The sequence below is a fragment of the Corvus moneduloides genome, chromosome 1 (genome assembly GCF_009650955.1).
Source record: "Corvus moneduloides isolate bCorMon1 chromosome 1, bCorMon1.pri, whole genome shotgun sequence".
NCBI lineage: Eukaryota > Metazoa > Chordata > Aves > Passeriformes > Corvidae > Corvus > Corvus moneduloides.
This window is the reverse complement of record NC_045476.1, coordinates 20,512,327-20,533,608: the sequence shown is the minus strand read 5'-3', so window position 1 is coordinate 20,533,608 and position 21,282 is coordinate 20,512,327. Positions and strand designations below refer to the sequence as shown.

General features: G+C 38.1%; 1 long non-coding RNA gene across 1 annotated transcript; it reads right to left on the bottom strand.

Moving 5' to 3' along the window:
• Nucleotides 1-3: 3 nt before the first annotated feature.
• On the bottom strand, nucleotides 4-20,118 carry LOC116440449. The gene is made up of 3 exons (XR_004238587.1): nucleotides 19,854-20,118; nucleotides 19,235-19,328; nucleotides 4-111 (listed from the first exon to the last, which is right to left on the bottom strand). It is a non-coding gene; the product is annotated as an uncharacterized LOC116440449 (long non-coding RNA).
• Nucleotides 20,119-21,282: the final 1,164 nt, after the last annotated feature.

Genomic DNA, 21,282 nt, shown 5'->3' with positions numbered 1-21,282 from the left:
CACAATATTAAGTAATAAAATTTGTATTTGCCTTATGAGTTAATGGCATTCTTCTTTCTGCCACACCCAGGACACTTCACAGTTTTCTCTTGTTGTCTTCTCCTACTGCTGCTGAAAAAACCACCAAGAAATACGAACAAGACTATGGCCAGAAATCTTTGCAAAAAATCTAATATTAACCAGTGTTATGGTTTATCTAATAATTACATTAAAATTAGTTACAAAGAAGTCATCTGTGAATAGTGTATTCAAAAGCCATAGAACTTTTTTTCAGATATAAAGCTAATTGTATTAGCACTTTGATCTATGCCAGTGGAAAACTGTTTTTCAGTTCACCATCTGGGAACATAATAATAACTAGAGCAAAAATATGCATTCTTTTTCTTTGAAAATGCTGTTGAATATGAGCTGGGACTGTCAACAACATTAGAAAGTGACAGCAGCTCTAGCTTGTACTGAGTTGTAACAAAGCCAGCTATTTCTGTGTACTGCTCAGCATTGCTCATGGATTTGTACTACCCAGATGATGGGAAACCAATAATATTGTCTATAGGCAATTAAACGGAACAGAATATTGATAGAATCATTAAAGATGACAAAAGGGGAACATTTAATCAATTGATATTTTTCTCCATAAGATTTTCCCAGGATTTTACTACTGATTGAATATTCAGTACTTTGTTCCTGATTCTATTTTGTAATTGTTCATTTTTTAATGTTAGTCTAACATTGTTACATTTTCCAGGATTTAAGATAATGTCATTTAAATGACATTAGGGAATGTCATTTTCTAACATTTTTATTTGTTAAAATAAAGTAAAATATATGAAGAATTGTATAGTAATAAAGAAAACATTACATTTATGTAATAATCTTCATGAAATTTCTTTAAGAACATGTTAAAACTGAGAGCAGATCTTTTGAGAGCACAAATGCTTTATTCCAATCACACGTTTTAGGATTTATATTTCCAGATTCAGCCTTACTGACATATTAATTTTTACATTCCAACTTCATCCCACACAAGCACTATGTACACTGAGAGTGTTTTTATTCTCTTTCTTGTCCATCTTTCTTTTCCACATTTGTATGCACTCAGAGTACCAATGAGAAGTCCCAGAGAGGAAAGCTTTTAAGTTCTCACTGAGTCTCCTCCTTCCTCGCTGCTTTCCAGAGGAGCAGCATTCCACGCTCAATGTTATTTCCCATCCACTGTGCACATTACTGCTCTGAATTACTTGATTTAGCTGCATTACTGCTGTATTTCTTTTGTGCTTAATATTGACCTGTTTGATAATATGCAATGACAAGACAAAGTCCCAAAAACTTTCATGCTAAATAAGGTTAGGGGTTGCAATCAGTCAAGGTATGTTCATCACTTTTCACTATCAATTGTGAACGCTCTCTGTGTTTTGGAGATCTCAAAAGCAGACTCCAAAGTATGTCCTAGATATTTGACAACTGTGTGCTTGATTTTAGAATTAGGAGGAGAGAGAAAATTAGGAGGAGAGAAAAGAGTGAGACCAAAGCTCACTCAACAGCCTTTGCAAAGGCCGGACCCCTGCGCACTCAGACTATTGCTACACCTGTGCATGGAAAGGTTTGCCCAATTCATCCAAGAACATTCCCTTAGAAGAAGCATTTTTAGACAAAATTTTGAACTATCTCTGGATTAATAATAAACTAGAAGTATAGGTGTCTAATAATAAATATGTATTTTAAGAACCATTTTTATTCTGAGAACATATTTTTCTCCTGAGTTAATAAAAGCTTCCTAATATCTAGATTATATCAAATCTGACTGCTTAAGCTTTGATGTTAAAGGTCCCACTGTGATTTCTAGAATTATCACAACTCAATTTATGACTTAAAATTATTTTTCTAGGTGCCTCAGAGATGATCCAGAAATGTGTCTGAGCTGTTTTCATGTTACATACCACTTTCGAAACAGATGATGAAGCCAAATCAACCCTCAGTTACAGCATCTTACACCTTCCAGTGCTTTTGGTAAATATACCAGTCAGACTGTAATTTTTAGCACTAACTAGGATTCTATGTGGGCAGATTCTTATCCCAAAAGATTTTCCCTGAAAGAGCAAAGTCTATACTCTGGCCTGACTTTAGACAAAAAAAAATTAAAATATTTTATTTATTATTTCCAATTTAATGCAGTCCTGCTTACACCTTCAAGTCAAAGAAATTTTCTTAAAATGTGACGAGAATTATAAACTAGTTTCATTTTGAAGGTGCTTACTAGAATTTATTTAATATGCAACTTATTTGGTAGGATTTTTTAACCTTCACAAATTGTTTTGAAAGACCTACTCTACATTATACTTTGGGTTTTTTCCCCCTAATTAAAAAATAAAATGCAGTCCTACAGTACTTACCCAGACTCACTGAACTGAAAACTGAGTAAGTACTGCAGGATTGGTCCTCTATTAAAAAAGCCCAAGACACATGGTGGTGAGATTAACAAAACAAAGTAAAGCAGCTATGACTTGGCACAAAGTTTGACAAGCTGCAGAAAAGCAAATGTTTAAATAACTGAAGTGGTACTGTTTTTCTATTCACAACCTTTTCTCTTCTAAACAGTATCATATTCTTTTCCAGCACATTTAGATTGCAAGTCAAGCTGTGTTTTATTTTTTATTATAATAAACCCAGTCAGTTTACTGTAACAAAGACGTACTAGCAGTGATCAGTGTGAAAGCCAGTACGAAATCAGGCTGGGGAAAAAAAAAAGTCAAATGGCAAAATAAAGGACCAGCCGTCTGGAAAGTTCCTGGATCATGTAAAAAGAAAATAAAAGGCAGTGTTCTTATGAGACTAATGCAGAATACAAAAATATTTTAAGACAAAACTCTGTATCATTCCCTATGACACTTGCAAACAGCAGCAGCAAATCTTTTCAAATAAGGTTGCATTTATTAAATATTTTCCAAGTCCTCCTAAATCAAAATAGTAGTGTTTTTTTTAAAAAAAAATATTTCTAGTAACAATGTTTACCTCTGTTCCTTTCAAAATATAGTAAGAACAAAATAAAACAGTAACGTATGTTTGCTGTCTTTTTTCACATGTAAAATAACTTTCCTACTTTTAAAACAAAATTATTCAATCTATGGGCTACCAAAAGACTTTTGCATATTTTATTAGACTTGCAATAATAAATGATGGTTACAAACAACTGTGTACACACCAGTATCTCACCAGATTTTTAGCCGATGGTCTTTCATTGTCAAGTTCTGCCTTGAATTTTGATCAACTAAAATACATATCTGGGAGAAACAGAGTTGGATTTCTTACTACAAACAGGCATAAATTTCTAAAAACCCTTTCAAAGGGTCAGTCTCCCTGATAAAGAGACTACAGATACCTAGCTTCTGGCTGGGTTTAAACCTTGACACACATACATTCATTTGTGTGATAACTGCTAACAGATAGATATCTTCACTTAGAGCTACATACTTTAATGTGAAGTTTAATAACGTCACAAGAGCCACACATATAAAGCAGAGTAGAGTGTGATGTCACAGGAGGCAGGAAAAGGATGAAATCATCAGAAACAGAGACTTCAGTGACCTAAGTCCTCAGAAAAGTGGGTACTTGTGGAAACCTGTTCCAGGCAGACAGCAAGGGCAGTTTGGAGCTGCAGGAGCAGTTCCACTGTTGTGTTGTACATGTGTAGAAAGATCAGCAGATGTCTGTATCATCTGCAGCAAGTTCTAACATGTCCCTGAGAGACAAACATTGTCAGGAAAATTACACATCTCTTCTCACCCAGGACAAAGGATTGTGCCAAAGGAGCAATTTAGGCAAAATTCTTTATGAATTCTTTAGAAGTTCCAGAATCAAACTCCTTTAAACAGTTACACCGCATGGCAAAGCTTCCTCAGTTCTGCTGGACTGGAGCTGTCTGTCAAAGCTACTGTCATTTGGGAGTTAAACATCTATATTTCCCAGTGTCACCAGGAGCATAGTTTGTTACTTACTGAATTTGCATTTTGAACATATTTAAAACTAGACAATGTTGAGTACAACACTGACATTCATTTTCTTTCATAAAAATGGAGAAATGCTCCCCTTCAGCATAATAACCTGGGAGCTAGAATGCTCGGCCACAAATCAGGGCAGCTGACATTGTATGCCACTGGGAGTTTTATGGGGCTTGATTACAATATCCCAAGTCATGGAAAAGTAGCCTAACTACCCCTCTATGATGAGAATAAGCCACCAGTTCTGTTCAAGCTGTGCCATTGGACACAAAGAATATGAAATTCATGAGACTAGATACAGAATACTCATGCATGAGCTTGATGACATACCAAAGCTGTGACTGCATGAGAAAGGGACAACCCTGTGTTTTGGCTTGATAGATTATTTATGCATTTTACGTTAGACTATGAATTACAAGAAGACAATATACAAAACATGCCCCCTTCCCCCACTCTGCAACCCAACCCAAGCAAAAATACTCAGCAAAAATACAAAGAAAGAAAAAACAGATCTATAGATATAAAGTCTCTTCCTCTATGCTGAGTATCCCAACCTGCATCCTAGAGATTATGGCTCTCCTGTGCTTGTTCCCCCTGTATTCAGTTTTAAGAGGCACGTGGTATAACCTAGAGTTAATTCATTGGTATATGGAGCTACAGGTTCAAAGGTCCTCAAGTTCAATGATCAGAGCCCTGGGCAAATGCTCCAGTCCTTGTGAGAAATTCAGTCCTTGCCATTTCTTATGATGCTCTTATGATGAGAGAAATAAGAGAGGCAGTGCTACCAGACAGTGCACAGCTCGGCTGCCTGGGCACAGGAGGAAGATCAAGACTCCAAGTCCCACCTACAAGAAATTTATCAGCAATTTCTAGTTAGTCCAAGTGCTTCCAATGGGTTTCATTGCCACTTATGACTGGCTGTGTCTGCTTGGATCCCATTTTTAAGTCTTATCTTTTCCTTATACTGTATATACTGGATACTGGTGCCTGTATCAACTTTGTGAATTCCCTTTCTGGAGTAAAATATCCAACTGCTGGGTACTACAGCAGTGTGTGCCTTCATGCCCAGCTCCTCTTTTTTAAGATCAAAGCTTCATAACCAAAGAAGAATTTATGCACATTCTGGTTATCTGGAGGACATTGATCAAAGGATATGTAGTTGATCTCTAAGAATTGTGGTTTTCCTTTTAAGAATTGAAATATAATTAGATTCATTATCAGAATTATAATGAGGACTGCCCCAAAGATTTCTCACAGAACTTCACCTACCTGTCACCTGACAGACTGTGCCATGACTCTGAAGGGCCTCCCGTACAGGCAGCTGTGCTGGAGGCAATTGGGAGGAGGGTGTGTGGTCCAAATTTACACAGATATGTGCTTGCAGATCATATGAGTGGCACACAGAAAAGAGTACCTATGCTGCTGCTCAAACCCACAGACTGAGGTGACACCTATGGGAAGATACTAAATATTAGACAACACTCTCCTTTGTACGGACATGAAGGGAAGAGAAGGAAAACAGAGTAAGTTTCAGGAAAAATTTTCTGTGAGTGAAGGGGTGAAAAAATGTACTTTAAAAATACTCTTTGAACTTTGCAAATGAACAAAGAAGGAACATTCAGTATAGGAACAGATGATTGGCCTTTTCTTTTGAGCATGAGTCTTCAAACCTAAGCTGGATTCCTGAGCACTGCCACAACTATAAAGAAGATAAAAGACAACAGTAGACACATCGCTCCCTTAACAGATTATTGCATTAGATAGACCAATTAATACTCCAATTTTGATTTTGGATTTCATGTACAAAATCCTAATGAATTTATCCTTTCAATGCTCCTGTAAAGATAAATAGGTATCACTATTATAGGAGTGGGAAATGTGGTCATAGAAGGGATATTCATCCAAAGCACAATAAAAGGCAACAAAAGGGATGATTTTAGAAATCTAATGCCTCAATCACCACAAAAATATACCTATACTTTTAAAATATGAATTTGTATGAGAATTGAGTAATAGTGGGATTTGAATATAGAAGTACCACTATTTCCCTTATGTTTCATCACAGGGAAGTGAGTAATCTACGAAACATTTTGGAAATGTGTCACAGAAGAAATGTTTTTTATAGGAAGAAGTCCTGTGTCTATTTCTTAATTTTCAGAATGAGAACTATACATTGTAGAAAATAGTCCTTTGAGAACTATCACAAGATAGGAAGTCCACTGGGAAGATACCTAGATGTTATACCAGGGAAACACTGAGTGCTGTCAACCTTTTACTGATATCAATTGTTAATTAATAAATATTGGCATTGAAGGTTTTCTTTAAAAGTTGGCTTTTACATCTTGTTCAGATAGTGTTTTGGTCAGATATTATATAAATAATAATTCACATGTAGTAATAGATCTATTTAGGAATAGTGGAATATTTAACAAGTCACAGGTTACAAAAACTATTAATTTTCTTTTTTGAAGTTTCTAGCTATTCACCTATACAAATCTTCTTTCCTTACCTTCAAAAACTTACTGAATGTGTTACTTTTAAAAATAAAGTGTTCAATCCTTTTACTGTAGCGTATTGAGGTTTAGAATATTCATAGTTTTTTCAAGTAATTTTCATTCAAGGAATACCAATTCATTATTACCCTACAATGAGTTACACTACCATAACCCAAAATGTAACATAACTTAAAGTCAGCTTTCTAACATTATTTGGACTGTACATTGCCTACACTCCAAGCTCGTTACTGTTCTACCAAGAGTGTAACTTACAGAAATTAAAATACTTTGAACCTTTTGAAGTGCTTGCACATCTCTTTCCATTTTTAATTGCACTGTTTGAACTTGCTTATCTGAAAACAAGAGGGGAAAGAGAAAACCCATGAAATCACTTGCCTACATTAATTTATTCAAAATGTTTGCTTCAGGTCAGTGTCCGAAGCCAGCAGAATGCACTGGGATGAGAGTCCTGGCAGAATTGTGACCTTCACCGCCGCCCTTGACATTCACAGCCTCCTCCCTGCTGTTCTGCTGGCTGGGCAGAGAGATAGGAAGAACGAAGTTCAAGTGTGACTGAGTGCCCACAGCTTTTCACTAATATTGGTTCTGGACATCCTTGCTGCTTGTCACACCCAATACAAAGTGTTTTAGCAGGTGGTTCTTTGTGTCTCATCTAAAACTACCAAAAGATAAGAGGTAAGATAGGATCAGATGATAAACAGGAATGAGGAATATTGTCTGTATCAAATAAATCTTGCCACTATTAAAGGTGATACTGGGTCTAACCTTTGTAGACGTAACAAAGCTAAACAGCCAAATTTGATTCTGTTGCCATAGTTTCTAGTCCTCCACTAAATGTTTCACTCTGGCAATATGTGAGAAGTACCCTGCAGGTAAGGACTGTACATTGCCTCTGGAAAAACACCTTTTTTTAAAGAACTATAATAAAGCACAGGTATCAAAAGTAGCACCAGCTTATTTGAGAGAAAATGATTCTGTTATAAACTTTCCCAAAACCACAAAACTAATTATATGAAGAAATGTGCATTTTGCAGAAGCTCAAAAACTACTCTAGGGAGAGAGTAGATTTTAATATTTTTAAGATAAAATAGTAGACCATTATTTAAAAACATAACTATCTACAAATGACACTTTTCTGTATCAGTAACTTCACAGTATATATCTGTCACAAAATAAGAAGTCTAGTCACATTGCTAGGCAATATTAGAAGTCTCAAAAGCCACAGCAAATATTCCTTTGTCATAAACTAAAAATATGTAAATATATGCATTAGAATTAGAATAAGTATGTATGAATTTTGCTGCAAATACATACAAAATTAGCATTCGATACCAGAAAAAGACAACAGTCCAGAAACAAGTTCTGAAGCATAAACAATTCCAACTTAATGACATTTCTTACACGTTTTTAAACTAATCATCTTGATCTGATATCAGTTTAAAGTTTTACCTAATAAATACTTTTCTTTTTCAGCATGTTCCAGAGCATTTTCGAGTTGAGAAGTCTCATTGTGCAATTTAAAAGCCTCATTCTCTTTTTCAAGCATTTTTTTTCATGGTCATCGTCTTCAAAGACAACCTGAAAGATTGTGACGCCTTGAATTTATAAGGAAGGAATCAGGGATTTAAATATGCTGCACTGGTGTAATATTATACAACACAGTATCATATAATTTCTGAATTCTATTACAGAGTCATAATATGAATAGAAAAAAGTCGAGACTCTAAATAGGTCCCTGCTAGAAGAAAGGCTGCAGTACATTATATACAAAGCCCATAACACATGGGGACATTTTATTGACAGGAATAATGCATATCATACTGTTTGTGTGCCCTCATCATTCAGGTCAATTTATTATGGAGGCTGTGTCCAGGAAGGCAGCTGGGGCCTATCCACCCACACTTCCCCCCGTGTTTATGAAGTGCTGTCCGTAACTAGGCAGGCAGGAGGGACTGTGGACAGGCAACACCAGGGGGTTGCAAAGTGCATGGCTAAGGAGGGGGGCTTGTTGCCTTTGTGTCATTTCTCAGTGACAGTGCTGCCAGTGTCATGAGGAGCACATCACATGTCAAAGCGGTGAAGTTTTCAGGCTGGGAGCCGCATGGAGTCCATCAGGCCTTCTGATATCAACACAGTTGGTTTTCTACTTGGTGTCGGAGCCACCCAGAGGCAATTCATATTCTGAACATTAACATGGCTTTGCATGCCTGTCACACATAGACCGTGCAGGGGTTTAATGCTATTGAAGACTACGGTTTAAATCTCTATGCAAACAGTGATTACCTTGTAAGAAGGTTCCAGGATAACATGCAACAAAAGACTTTAAAGTTATAGTTTTAGTAAAGCAATCTCATTTACATTTTTATTATGCGTGTCCTTTGTTTAAATCTTGCCACGTCCATTATGGAAAAGACTTCTTATGCAACTGAAGCTTATTGGGACAGCTACTCTTTTTTTCTTGTTGGTTTCAAAGCTATTGAAAACATTTGAATATATTGTTTTATGGCTGTCTAGTTTTTACTGCCACATATTTCTTTTAAAATTATAGAAAAGCTTTCAGAGCTGGCACAGAACTTTATAGTAATACCAGAATATTAACTAACTCCTGAAACCATTTAAAATATTAACACAAAAGAGAAGACTCATACAACAGTTACTTTGCTTGCTAAAAAAACCTCAGGATATTATTTGCATTGCTTGGTAAAAATATGAACTTTTAAAAAAAATTACTCCAAACAAAAAATCTTAAAGACCTTAAAAAATTAAATTTCAAGGTTTTGAAATGGCATGTAAACTTAAACTATAGTGTAATGAGTGATAAAATATAGTCCATAATGATTTGTTTTTCTTTGAAAAAGGCATTTTTTGTCTCAAATTTACCAGAAGAAATTACTAAGGTACATAAAGTTTTGGCTGCAAAGTTTTCATTGGTTTTATAAGAAATTGTGTAAATAAAATGTCAAGTGCTTTGCAAATTAATTCATATTAGTTCGTGGTTTCTCTTCCTGTACTGAAGAAACAGTAGCAGCTTACATAAAGACCACTTGTAACAAAAATGTTATTTTTAATAATGCAATATTTAAAATAAATTCTAGTGAAATATTTCATCAATATTTCATTTTAAACAGTGTTTATGCAGTATCAGATTTAAAATTATTCCTCTGAGATAACTGTGAGTGTGCATGCTTTCACTGAAAACTTTTACCAGATCTTGTAGACAGCCGAACACCCTGCAGGGAAAGCAGTAGTGTTAAGAAAACAGCACAAGAGACATTTAGGTAATTAGCTGACACTCTACTCTGGCAGTGGTCAGCTCTAAACCACCGCAAAACAACCTCAGAATTTCAAAAGACCTTTTAAGTAACTGTTACAGCTCTTAATAGGCTTAAGTACTTGTTCCTCTGCTCTGGCTGTGTTTAAGCATCAACAGCAGATGCTCGAAGAAGAACTTTCACACAAAATAAAGAAAAAAATATTTAGATGACTCCTATGAGTAAGTCTGAAATGGCATGTCAGTGTAATCATGATCTTGTCCTGTTTTAAAGAAAGGACACGAAAGGCTTTCCTGGCCGAGCTGCCCTCTGCTATACCCGGACAGCCTTTAGCTCGAGCGCCACCGGCTGCCGCGGCCGAGAACTGCAGCTCATTAACTATTCCGTCTCCTGCTGCAATGAGGACACTCATTAGCAAAATGAACAAAGGGACAATTTTCTGTAGCTACAGTCATCTGTTACACTTTGAGTGGCAGGTTTTGTAGCAATGTTCTCCCTACCATCTGCCCGCAGCGGTAGCGTTTGGCTTGCTTAAACTGGGGAACTTTTAAGTTGTAAGAAAAAAGGGCTAGAGGTTGCATGGCTTATACAACGTGGCTCAGACAGGAGACTTTCTAGATTTCCCACCTTTTCTGATGTACTGCCTTCATTCTAACAATTTATTACTTTAAATTAAAAAAAATAAAAGAAAATCAGCATATTTCAGCCTTAATAATGCTACTCCATATTTGCTAAGGTTTTGTACAGTGAACTTACAATAGCTTTTCTAATAACACTAGACAGATATGCACACATAGTTGTGGAGCACAACGAGCTTCAACTAGATTCATTCACCTATACTTATAGTATTCTAGACAAACAGGTAAAGGGGAGAGAACATAGCTACTCACTATGCAATTGAGAAATACGCACTTCAGTTTTGGTGCCTGGCAGTATTTAACACACACTCAAAATAATAATTCGGCCTTTTGAATAACCGCTATGACTTTTGCACTCCTATTGCAAAGAAATGTGATGCAAATTACTGATGTTATCCTATGACATGAAAGAAGAATGTATTTGAATATATTCCAGTTAAAATTATAAACTAAAGTTGTTACTGTTGTAGATACATTGGTAATTTTCCTTGAAAACAAATCCATTCTCGAGAATCTGTCACCCAAATGATCATGTACCTCTGTTTCAAGCTCGACTTTAGGTATTTACAGGCCATGCTGTGTGCACACCAGAGGGTGCAATTGCCCAGGCTGTCATTAAAAACACTCCTTTACAAACACACCCAGTTCTGAGTTGCAAGGGAAATGATAATTTCACTATTAATTTTTATTTATTTTTATTATCCATAACATCTTACATTCCCATGATTATAATTTTAAATCTTTCACAATTTATAACTGTATATTTCAAAGAAATACAGTTTAAGGTTTAACATGGGAACGTGCAGTATGGGCATTAGTTGGATACAAGCCTTTACTGTACAGTCAGCCATCCTGTTACTAAATCCGTATCTTCAATTCAGCTAATGGATATATTTTATTAGGGCTTCCAAGGTCTTGAAGGAGATCAAAATGTCATAATTCCTTTGACAACATGCTCTAATCAGCAACCATTCTCATAGTGGTTTCATCTTGTAGCCACTGCATCCTGTCATCTATGGAGGCCTTTTAAATGAAACAAAACAGGCACTGCCCAGGGAAGGATTAACAAGTGGCTACTGGCCCAGATACCTCCATTTACCTCATCTATGGGGGCCTTTTAAATGAAACAAATCGCAGACACTGACCAGGGAGGGATTAACAAGTGGCTACTGGCCCAGATAGCTCTACTTACCTTCTAATGCCATGTCAGAGCTGGAAATACTAAAGACAGCATAGCTTGGGAGGGAAAATAGGGTTTTAGTTGCCAATTCTTTGACATAAGAAAATAGTGAACTTTTCTTGTTCCTGTTTTGTATGAGAATGCAGAATTCTCAGAGAAGCTGGTGATCACAAACGTTTGCTGTATGGATTAGGTAAAGATTGCATAGATCCTGAAGTAATCCTGACAGCGCCACCTAAGGATGAGGAGTCGGCCATCCAATTTGACACTAAATGTTTACTGCAACCAACTGTTTTCATCCATTCAGAAGCTTGTTTGGGATGAAAATCAACTAGCAAAGTTTTGTAAACTGTTGTTAGAATACTGCATGTGACCTGGAGAGAGATTAAGCATTCTCTTAAGAGAGAGATTCCAAACACTATGCAAAGATCTCCAAGTCTTCTCTTTGGCAAGGTATTCAGATTCTGTAATCAAGTAATCTCGAACTATATGATAAACAGATTTAAGATGAGTTTTTCAACTTAGGGCACTTTCTCCAGTTTTGACTGGAGAAATGTTTTGACTTTTTCTTGTTCACTTCCCTATCTATGCAGGCTAGAACTAGTACTAGTTCTCAAAGACTTCAGAGATCTAGTACCTCTTTACACTTATCTGGCGCCTGTTCCAGTACCCAACCAGCCTTTGAGTGAAGCACATTTTTCTAATATCCAACCAAAACCTTCCCTGACACAGCTTTAGGCCATTCCCTGTCACTGGTCACTAGAGAGAAGAGATCAGTGCCTGCCACTCCACTTTCCCTCACAAGGAAGCTGCAGACTTCCCCTCAGTCTCCTCCAGGCTGAGCAGACCAAGTGACCTCAGAAGTTCCTCACACGGCTCCCCTCCAGGCCCTTCACCATTCTCGTAGCCCTCCTTTTGACATTCTCCAATAGCTTTTTGTCTTTCTTATATTGTGACACCCAAAACTGCACACAGGACTCGAGGTGAAGCCGCACAGAATAGAGCAGGACAATCTCCTCCCTGGTCAGCTAGCTGTGCTGTGCTTGTCCCAAGGATTTTCATTTTATTAACAATTCCACAATTTTTACTTAAGAGTAAAGCCATACAATTGCACTCATGTCCCTTGCTTCCAATAAATTGACTATTTTGTCCTTAATTGTGCCATTTATAGTTCTTTCATTGATATGTTGTCCATTTTATGGACAGGTCTTTAGTAAAAGCAGTTCTCTCCTTTAGTAAGGGCCTATGCCTTATTTGCCACATACTACTTCCTTTTTTAGGAATTTCAGCTTTTTTGTTCATATTATTGTGTTCAGATTTTAACTAGTTAGTCAGTTTTTCTCATCAATATATATCAAGCTTTGGAAATATTGCATGTATGTGCACCAAAACTCACTTGCATACATAGATGTGCTCATATATTTATGGCATAAATATATATTAGCATCTCATTCACCTTGGCCTCACCTTGAGCCCTGTGTCTGGTTCTGGGCCCCACAATTTCAGAAGGATGTGAAGATCCTTCAACATGCCCAGAGGAGGGCAACAAAGCTGGTGAAAGGGCTGGGAGGAAAGTCCTATGAAGAGCAGTGAGGACTTTGGGCTCATCTAGTTTGGAGAAAAGGAGAATGAGGGGTGACCTCATTGCTCTGTGCAGCTTCCCAAGGAGAGGAAGCGGAGAGGAAGGCGCTGATCTCTTCTCCCTGGTGTCCAGTACTAGGACACATGGGGATGCTTCAAGGTAGTGCCAGGGAGGCTTAGACTGGATATTAGGAAGCATTTCTTTACTGAGAGTGCCGTCATACACCTGAAGAGGTTTCCTAGAGAGATGGTCAATGCCCCCAGCCTGTGTCTTTACAGTGGGTTCACACGTATGACAGTGGTAATACAAGTGCCCTGGGGTTAAGAGGCAGAGTCCAAAAACGCTATCAAGATCCCTGATGATCCACTAAATAATGCAGCATTACAGCACTAAAATCTACAACTAACTGGCCTAGTACCACTAAAAGCTGTGAGGCAGTTCAGGTATTGCTGCCTAACTATTTTGAACCGTAATAGCAATGAAAGGTTTAACATCTGAATTCCAGTGAAGTTACAAACGTCTCTACAGGCTTTCTGATTCAGCTGGATGTTCTAATAGTACTCCCACCAACTCAGAACTTTTAAAAGATAGTGAGGAGATGATTTTTTACCCCTAGAATTTCACATACTGTCTACCTTAGGGGGCTGCCAGCACAGTTAGATGGCATTTTCAGATCTCGTTAGTACTACACATCTCAATGAAACATAAAGAGCAGGGATGAAAAAGCAATAGAGTTACAGGCTTAGCTGGCACTGTGGAACCTCTTTAGAGCCTGAGACTGCTTTTACCAGCCTAAAGCATATGTGAAGTTTTGAAAAAGTGTTACAGATTTGTCACATTTCAGTGAAATCCAGATGAATACAGTGAATTTGGATAGAAGGACATGTTTATGTTGCGGAAGGGATAAAAAGATGCATGGGCAAATGAGACAATCATGTCTTCCATTTGAAGACTACAGACTGAATAAGCAGGAGAGTTCTTTGCCTTTATAACTACCTATTTATGTCTGCATTTGCATGGGGGAAAAGATTAATAACTGAAAAGAGGTTCTCATATTTATGAATGGTTGTACCCAAGTAGCTGTCATACACCATGAACTCCTACTGCAGGTGTTAAGAAAACTCAAATGAGGGATTTTGTATTACATCTTTATATTTCAAATGAAGTTATATCTTCACTGTATATTTGAAATGCTGATTTAAATGATTAACAACCCAATTCTGAATGCAAAAAGAAAATACTTATTTTAGAATTCCCAGAAGCAGTGTTTCACTACCTAATTGTAAAAGGGAACATAGACTATTCTTCAAATTGTCTGTCTAGTCTACAGCTCTTTTAGATTATCTCTGCCTAAAACATTAAAAGTAATTGCTAGAAGATTCCTCAATGCTCACAAAAACCCCTATTTTAAACTTGGTTTTGGAGCAGAATTTCTTTTTTCAACTGATAGTGCTACAGACTGTTATCCAGGAATGAAGAACAAAAGTAAAAAATGAACATCTTTACGCTCTGTGAAGTTTTAAAAAATCTTGCAGTTTCTTTCTTTACACAAGCCACCATTTCCTTCACTGCTAAAGCCTTGGATTTGCTTTCTAATCACCCACTTTAAGCTATGCAACATTCTTGAACTGCGTATCATCTTCTGTCACTCGGTCAGTGTTTTCCGCATTCTGATTTCCTCTCACATCTTCTTAAAATTCCTCAGCCTCACAGCTCCCTGTATCTTTTCTGTGAACTTTTCTCCTTTGCTTCACATTTCTCTATCCTATTCTGTGAAACATCCACATGATTAATACTGGCTTAAACCCATTCAGAAGTGCACCTGTTCTCCTGTCCCTGCACATGTCTAGGAGATCATTCATGCTGTAAAAACACATTCTTTTCTCCTTCCAGGATTCTCTATGATTTTTTAATATACTGTATTACACAGTAGATGCTGTTAATATACTGGACACACTTCCCGCTATATATCTCCACTTGACTGTGCTATGTACAAACAGGAGAGTAATTTTAGCTAAATATTTTACCCACTATGTTTCCCAACTACCCACATAAGTGAAGTAATTTAATAATCCTTTTATTTAATACTGACTTTGTTTTGTCAAGAAGTACAACTGTGCATGCTCTGTTTGCATGCAGGGAAAGAAAGATTCCATACTTCCTAATGTGGATTCTTTTTGCTGTTCCAGTTATATGCTGAAATTAGTCACCATGAAGGTTTGTGCACAGACCCTAGAGGGCACTAGGAAGCCACCTGGAGTGCCCACGATTGGTCATCATGGGCTACTTGGGAGCCTAAGAGTTCAACTACCAAATTCATCAAAATATTTGTTTTTTGTTTTTTTTTTTTAATTGAACCAGTCTCCATTTTATATGGTTACTATGTTTCTGCCTCCTAACAGACCCAATCACAGACTGGCAATAAAGCAGGTTCCCTTCATTTGCTGTGAATTAAAGCATGCTCATCCTTCATGATCTGACTATCCTGAGTAACATGGAAAAGTAAGCACTGACTGCATATTTGGGTCTAATTCTACACTGCTTGAATATTTGTGGTCAATCTTCACCAGTCAAGAAACTAAAATCTGCACTTTTTGCATTCTTCCACTGGTATCTACTAACATACCTCATTCATGCTGTATTAACTATGATGTTACTCACCTAAAACTGTATTCAAGAATGCTAAACTGCCTAAGGAAAAACAATACTTGTAAAAGGAAATTTTGTGTTGATTTTTTCTATTAAATATAGTTTAAATGCCTAGTGCTCACAAAAAAATCAAATACCTTCTCCAGGTTTTGAAGAGCAAAGTTATACTCTGTAACTAGTTTACGACACATTAATACTCAGATCAGCAGTCTACTATCACACTAATGACTAAAACCCACCTCAAAAATGGCCCTGAAAACAGCCAGTACATCACATACCTGTTGTTGGTGTTTTGTTGAATTTAGACCTCTTTCTGTAATTCAATTTGTAATACATTACTGAGAATTTTGAGGTTCAGTAAAAGGACAGGAACAATTACAAAACTGAACCAACTACTTTTATTTGTTCTTCTTTTTTGTTTAAGAAAGTTAAATCCAAGATCTTCTACTTAAATAATAGGCTCATGTTCCTTTTCTGTAATTTTTTCTGCATTGGCTATTAAAATATTTTTTATTAATGTTCGTATCAGAAACCTGAATCTGAGGCTTTATGTATATTTCTCTCTTGTAATGAGGGTTCACTGATTGCAACATGATAGCCAAGGAGTGTTAATGCTGGCATGGGCTGTGATTTACTACCTAACAGTCACTGACGGTATTTTGTCAAATAAATATGTGGGAAAAGAACTGTAAATAAATTATACACACAGAGAGTGTGGTACTTTTCTTGCCCATTAAAATACTTCTATAAAGTATTTCACCAGAAATACCACAAGAAAATTTAAGAATATTTTCCTAAATATGGTTGTTAATATGCCAAGTACATTGTAATTCATGTTCTGCTCATTGCAAATTTGCAAAAGGCACCTTACACAGTAATTTTCTAATCTATATTAGTACTATTCTTTGCTTCCTTATTTCCAGTACTTCCATGGATTATTTTTCATTAAGGAAAGTATTGTTTTATCTGCACAAAAAGGACATATGAATGAATCCCAGTATCTAGTGAAGATGAACATATAAGTAAAAAAGAATTTTTTCTTTACCCATTTATGTAAAAAGTCAATGTCTGTCAGTGGGTCATTTATGTGTTTACAAAGGTTTGGAGCCTGCTCTTCAAAATTTTCTTCATATTGTGCTTGACTGATGCTTTTGCAAATGAACAAATCTAGCTAGAGGGAGCAACTGAGCTAAAAATCAAAACCTTAAAATTATTTATTTTTATATAGAAGGCAAGCTGGTCGAAAGAGAAGTATGGCTATTCCATTACTCTGTTCAAGATGCTGATGACTAGAGTCAGTCACCTAAACACATTTCTATGTCCTACTGTTCACCTGGGCAGGGTCTCTACACCTGTCAGAGCTCACAGCTTCATATGAACACTTTGGACATCTCAGGCTGCCAGCTGAAATGACATCTGCAGAACAAAAGACCTAAATTTAAGTGTCTACCTAAGAACTTGGGGAGTTTCAGCCACACGCATAAGGCAAATGAAACCTGACTCATGAACACATGGTTTAGTGTCAGAAGAAGTGAGGTATGAAAGACATCTCATGCAGGGCTGGCTGACAAGGCACAGGGCTGAAGGAAACCTCTCCCTTTCTGAAACCAAAGGCAGAGGCCAGGTAGAATATCTTTAGACATCTCCACTGAACAGAAAGATCTGCATTGACTATTTGGGAAGACACTCTCATAAGACACCTAAATGTATGTTTCTTAATCTGTGAACTGATTCTCAACCCAAACTAACAAATTTGACTGTTAAATAAAGTATCAGGGAGCCTTCTGTAAAGAAAATAAGAAATATTGCACTGTAATGTTGTTTCATAAAATTAAAAAGTAATGACATGAAGAAAATTCTAGTTTGATTTTGCAGAATAAATTGTAAAAATGTGCCCAAATTAACATATATTGCCAAGTCAGAAGTATCAATGACACCTTTTTAATGCTTGTTGTAAGCATTGCTCCATTGCATCACTCCTGGGGATGTAAAATTTAAAACTAACACTAACATCAGGAAAACTGTAACTCATTAAATGGAAGATCTGAATATACAAAATTGAACACATATCTCATTAGTCCCATGCAAGGAAAGCACGAGACCTGACCCTCAATATAAATATACTTGGTATACTGGTGTACAAAGAGTTCTCTGTTAAACTAAAGACTCCCCCTCCAAACCTTCAGTACTGCATATTTGGAAGATACTTGGACTCACTATTTGACAGGCAGAGAATATTTATGCAGGAAGGATATTCAGCTTTCTCAAAAAAATAACTAACTTAGGAACACTCAAGTATCTGCCAGATGGTAACTAGTCAGATTCTGCAAATGAGACCCACACATATGTATTAATACAGATATCAAAATGTAAGCCCAGTAAGTGGCCAAAGCTTGTTTACAAATCCTAATTCAACATCCTGCAAAGTATTTTTTTGATAAAAAGAATTGAAAAATCAGCATTTTAGCAAGTAACAGGCGAAGGGTTAAAGGAAATACATTCTGCTTGCCCCTTGTTCAGATGAGCAAAATACGCTGGAGTCTTCCAGGGATTAGAGGCAGAATGAGATACTGCTTCTAAAAATAGTACCCGAAGCATTTAATTTTAGTACTTATCTCTGTATATCGAGAACTAAAAAGAAAAGCTTATTCTTTCTAAGAATTTTGTGCGCATAATTATTTTATAACCCTAAGCACCTTCCTCTGAAATTTCTTACACAGTAAAGGGACAGCTAGAAACCCCTCATTTTGGAGGAACACATCTCCCTCTGCAGGTCTCTAGAGGCAACTTCTTCCCGCACAAATTGCTAAGGCACTTACGTTAAGCAGACTGCACTGTGCCTCCTTTAGGACTGCACCCTCCCTCCCAAGTCTAAGCATTACATTCCAGTGACACACTGCTTAGGATACACGTAACTGCGCAAGACAAGAGTAGACTATATTATTTGGATCTTCTTCCCAGTTTGCTTTTGTATGTGATTTGCCAAAGCACTGCACTGTTTCATTTAATCTCCTTAGATGTGTGAGATCAGCTAAGCCAAACTTGTAACTCACACAGGGCAAGTGTCAGGGGAACTGCCAGGGCCGCATTTATCTCCCTGCTCTTAGCCACTATTCTAAACTTTCAGAATTTTCACTTATCTTTTTTGTACCTAAAGCCATGTTAACCCCTGTGTAATTTTCTCTAATTCAGATAGCCGAGCCATCCAGTCTCTAATTAAGCTATTAATACTTGCATATTAATCTATTTTAAAAACAGAAATCTATATGATTTAGCTAAAATAGGTATATGAAAACAGAACAAAAGCCAAACCAGATTCCTTAAGGATTACACAATACAGAGATGACAGTGACAGAAGTATTTTTTATACCACAAGGAAAACTCTGACATTTTCCTAATTACCTTGACTAAAGCTTGCACAGCAATAGATAGCTCCTTTAGTCTGGTGTTTCTCTGACACCTGCTTGTGTCGCATGATGTGTCATTTTTAAGTCACCTGAAATGCAAGGGATACAAAACTTAAAAGGTTTGAAAAAAACCCACTTGCAATATTACAGTACTTGCATTATTAATCGATCCTCTGTTAGTAATGGAAACTCAGAGGCAGTGCCTGTATTTCTTGTATCATTTCACTTGAATCACTTTTTTAAGATAGACGGCGGTATTGGGTTTGCATGGCCAGGTTTCGGTAGCAGGGGGGCTGCAGGGGGACTGCTGTGGTAAATTGCCAGAGGCTTCCTCCATGTCCGACAGGGCCAATTCCAGCCAGCTCCAGGACTAACCCAACGCTGGCCAGGGCTGAGCCCATCACTAACGGTGGCAGCACCTCTCCGGTAAGAGATTTAAGAAGGAAAAAAAGTTATTGTGCAAATGTGATTGTGCTCGGACAGGAGTGAGAATATGGGAGAGCAGCAACTCTGCAGACACCAAGGTCAGTGATGAAGGAGGGGGAGGAGATGCTCCAGCCGGAGCGGAGATTCTCCTGCAGCCCATGGAGAAACACAGGGATGTAGCGATCCACCTGCAGACCGTGGAGGAGCCCCACGCCGGAGCAGGTGGATGCCTGAGAGAAGGCTGTGACCAGAATCAGGAAAAAGAAGGCCGAGTCCCGTCAACAGCGTCACCCGTATCACGGGATGAGGGTCCGGGAGCCGCCCTCGGCCCTGGAGCTGTAGAGCCCGGCGGGACTGCCCCGGAGCGCAGCCGAACCCCGACAGTCCCGGCCCGGCAGCGCAGGAAGTGACGCGGGCCCGGTGCCGGGGCGGCGCTGGGCTCGGGCCGGGCCCGCTCCGCTCGCCCGGTGCCGCCGCTGAGGCCCCGCCCCGCCGGGCCCGCCCCGCGGCCTCCGCGCTCCGCATGGGCCCTGCTGCCCCGGGCCGCCGAGCAGAGCCCGCCCCGTGGCTGGGCCGCCCTGCCAAGCCTTCCCGAGCGGGGAAAATCGCTGCAGCCCGACCGGCCCATCTCCCCGGAGGCGGAACGCGCTTCATGGGTTTCTCCTATTTGCTACCAGTCAGCTGTTGCTCCGCAAATACCCTCACTCCTTCTGCACGTTTTTCTCATCTGACACGTTTAAATCTCATTCCGTAGCCTCTTCCCCACCTTAAGCCAACCTCCTCGCTGTTGGAGCACCTGGTCAACTGGACACTTCCTATTTAAGCTAGAAGTGCTGTTAAGTTGTAAATATCAGTGGTTAGATCCTCACTGGAGAGCGTCTGATGAGAGTTCATGCACTCCAGGTAAACAAGGTCAAGAAACATTCTCCCCACATGATGGCATTTTTCAGACAATATTGCACATAACGTGGCACCAATGCAATGACTCCCACCACACATAGAACTTCTCACCTCTGTTTACAAACAGACTGGAGGAGGGACAGGTGGATGAAGTTTACATGGGTTTTTAAAGCTGCATAAGAAGGAGAAGAAAATGTGAAAGAAATACAGAATAGTGGCTTAGGTGTTGAAGGTAGAAGAAGAAGACGAAAAAATCTGGGCAGTTGATGGCTGCAGGCTAGAGGAAGGTGGTGTCAAACATGAGTATAAGCCATTATGAATGGCCAGTTTTCTTCCATTGTAATAACAAACGTAGACTTTGACATTCTAATTTTCATGTGGTTAGGAGACAATAGTGTGATGGCCCAGAGCTAGGCATAATTTTCTCCCTTGATAGAAGTCAGTCAGAAAGTAAGGGCTAGCTGAAAAAGCTATAAAGGTATTAATGTGAGTTTGAATACACTCTTGGATCTATAGTGCTCTTTGACCACAATAGCTATTAGCATCTGCATTAAAAATTCCTTAAACTTTCTTTGAACTCAAATTACATCTAAAGAGATATCAAATATTTAATATCAAACATCTCATTGATGCCTTAGGCATCATCATCAACATGGCACAACTATACAAATATAGAAGCAAATAATGACTTATAGATGATGCAAGGAGTTTTAAGCA